This window comes from Haliotis asinina, chromosome 8 (genome assembly GCF_037392515.1).
Source record: "Haliotis asinina isolate JCU_RB_2024 chromosome 8, JCU_Hal_asi_v2, whole genome shotgun sequence".
NCBI classification, from domain to species: domain Eukaryota; kingdom Metazoa; phylum Mollusca; class Gastropoda; order Lepetellida; family Haliotidae; genus Haliotis; species Haliotis asinina.
The window spans coordinates 53,713,162-53,716,822 of NC_090287.1; positions in this window are offsets into that span (position 1 = coordinate 53,713,162).

Sequence of the window (3,661 nt, forward strand, 5' to 3'; positions counted from 1 at the left end):
TGCTGTTGGGACACTGAGATTTGGCTGTGTTTGTAATAGTTTTTTGGTTCATGTTTGGTTTCACTTGAGCCTAAACAGGGAAAATACAACACTCCAATATACGAAGAAGTACCATATCTGTTGCAATTTTTCTTGTCATTGAGAGAAAACATTGTCTTACTGTATATTTAATATTTTAGGGAAGATGGACATATTTATATGGAACATATTTTATAAACCATGCTCAAGCCATGTTTTTGTATATGGCCATTTTACAGTGCACAACATGTGCAAGGAACTTGGGCTGTTTTGGTGCTGTCTAACATGAGCTGAACTTGCAATCTTGCAATAAAGAAGAAATAAATATTTTCTCTGTAGTCCAAAGTTCCCAGGTAACCACTGTTTAGATAAAAAGTAATCAGCTTTTATAGAACATGAGTCACATTCTATACCCATCATATATGATTTGTTTGCCCAAGATTGTAATCCTTTCTCCTAAAACATCTCATACTCTTCAGGGCCATTTTTGTGCTGAGATGATTGTAAATGTTGTACATTAATGGACAAGAATGGCCATGGATAGCATATCATGTACTAGTATTTGAAATATGAATTCCAGAGTGAAATCACTCCTACCTCAGATTGTATGTGATTGTGGCAAAATTCTATTCCAAAGTGTGCCCTATCAGAAACAAGGTGTAGAACGTCATAGGACATGTAGAACTTTGTAGACTATGTTTAAACTTTGCTAGTGATAGATGAGGGATACCTGGTCTTTGTCTCAAGGAATTGTTTAATATCATTTACATTATTTTGTCATTTCAGAGTTTTAAAACTTATCACTTGACATTTTCTAACTAAAACATACTTTGTGTATTTTTCAATTCATTTATTCAGTTTTAATTATACATACAAATGTATGTCATTTACTATGTATATAGTTGATGTTATCTATTAAATTACGTGCTGAGGTTATACAAATAGTGACAGGCAAATACAACAAAAAGGTCATAATGTGCCTTATGTCAGAAGATACCCAACTGAGCCGTTGTGTATTGTAATTTTCTTGGTGCTTTTAGTGAGTAACAGATGAAGTTCAATGCACAAAGGGATACTTCATTTGAATGAACAAGCTTTAAGAATATTAACATTAATGACAGAAAATAGGAAAATACTATGCAATAATGGATGACAAATCACTAACTCTCTCTTTTGAAAAAGCCTGCTTGGATAGTTTGCAAGGTGATAACCTTTTCTCATTCCTCCAGTATTCGTATATCATGGCTATACAATATACATCATGCATAATTCGTCTGTAGTGTGAATGGGGGTGTTGAAGGGAAAACATTGTTTCCATAAAGTGTTTGATAATTTCTAATTATTTTAAGAACTGATTTTAAGAACTTATTTTCTGGGATACATGTCACGGTTGAGTTAGTTTAAACAAACTCATGAAAAGCCATCCCTGTTTTTATATTTTTGGGGGGGTTACTTTCTGCATGATGTAACTGATGATAATATTTGTATCCTGCTTTGATGACTGACACAGTTTAATTTTTAGTTTGGAATCTTTTATTATTTTAACTTGAGAAATATTACAGACAGATGATAGTGTACATGAACACTCCTTGAAAGGACATAGTTCTTGAACAGTAATCTTCTCAGAGATGAATTACATTAAATGCCATTTTGCCAAATTTATTAACAATTTATATAGCCACTGAAGCCTCACCTTTTTAGAGGATAGTATGGTGGATTTAAACAGGAGATGATATCTTTTAGTTTTGCAACTCCAAATTAATTTGACATTTTGTAGTAAGGTTTCTAATATTGATTTAAAACTGAGATAAAGCGCTGTGTATGCATTTGTAATTTATTATGTATTTACGATTGATAACGATGTTGATTACTGCCATGTGTGTTATATAATGACAACTATCCACAAGTGGGAGTGTGTGTGTGTACGTCCTATTGTCAACTAGCCTACAAGGCAGCAACAGCAACATTTAAGCATTTTAATCTTGTACAGAAACCTTATACTTCTTTTTGTACTGTTTTTACCAGCTTTTGTAAATACTATAATTTGTATGTGTCAACACTAGATTTACTGTCTTCAGTGGTTGTGAGTATACCTTGTAAAGAACGTGTTTGTACTGTTTGAAAACAGCTGCAAAATTTAGATTTGATAAATTGTTTCAATGTTCAAAAACTGAATTGGTTGTTTGTACATCTATTTGAAGAAATGGCATGTTTTAAAAGCTGATCATATGGTGTATTTTTGTATGTATGATTTATACTTTTTTAAGTACATTGTATTTCATTAACATCAGTTGTCATTTGCCTTTGAAATGTGGACTATAGCAATAACAACATTTCTCACATATCAACTCTCACTACAAAACTTCTTCAGCTTGTTTCAAAACTTTGGCCATGGGCAGTGGAACAGATGACTGAGAAACAGGGCTATAGGCAAGGAGAGACTACTCTCAGCTGCAGGGTTTCCTTTTTTTTTCACATACTCCAACTGCAAGGGGGTATTATCATATCATCTATTGATTGTTGGTCTTCCACAGTTGTCAACAGGGTTTTTAATTTATGTAGATGATTTTATTCATGACAGTCTTGTCCATAGCAATCCATCATGAAGCATGTAACTCCAGCCAATGAAATTTGGACCAGCAAAAACATGTGTAAGTCTTAAAGTGCCTGGGTTATATAACACTGCTAGAGAATATTCGATGAAAGTGTTGTACAATGAACATTTACCCAGTTTGTTCTTCCTTGTGACTCTACTGTCAACTATGTATTGTTTGTACCCGTACCTAGTTGAGAGGTAACCGTTTCCATGTTACTTGAAAACTCTTGAGATTTACGATTTAGTCTCTGGTTACCGTCTCATTGCTTTATGTTGCCAAATCATTGTAGATATACAGAAGGGTTGTGCTGCAGTAAGTCAGTTCTTGGTGGGCCTGTTGTTTATAAGCAACATATTGTTTTTCCTTTCTTTCTTTCTCCCCCTTATGTTTACAGGTGAGAATATTGTAAATATTGACAAATCCATTCCTTTTTCTATGTGATACTGACTTAGTAGTGATATCATTCTTTATCTGTGAAGATTCAAGCTCAATCATTTATCACAATCAATCATCATCCTCGACACTTTCTCCATGTTGTTACAGGAAATGTTAGACTGTGATCACCACTGATCTCATTGTCAGTTTCATTGTACATGTCATTTTCATGCTTGTCATTAGAAATGATATACATCTATTTGATAATAAACAATTAAGATAACATTATAAGATCTCTTTATTGGATTCTTAAAGAGACAGTAATTGAGAAATTGTGTACCACTGTTATGGAAGGACAAGGTATGGGACAACCTCTAAAAGTAAGTACCCAGCACGTGACAATTTAGTGAAGGTTTGAACCTTTTGCTGTACATAGTTTTTCCATCCATACAATGAGGTCACGGTTGGGGTCAGCTGCAGGAAACTGAAAAGATGACTGTTGTCTACTTCCCTTGTGAAATCCACTAGCAGGGTATGTTGCTGACCCATCTAGACGAACCAGATTTGAACCAATGATCACATGAGTCTGGAATGCCAGAGAGATGCAACTCTGCACAGCAAATTACAGAGCTTTTGTCTTCCCTATCTCTTAATAATGTATTATAATTGCT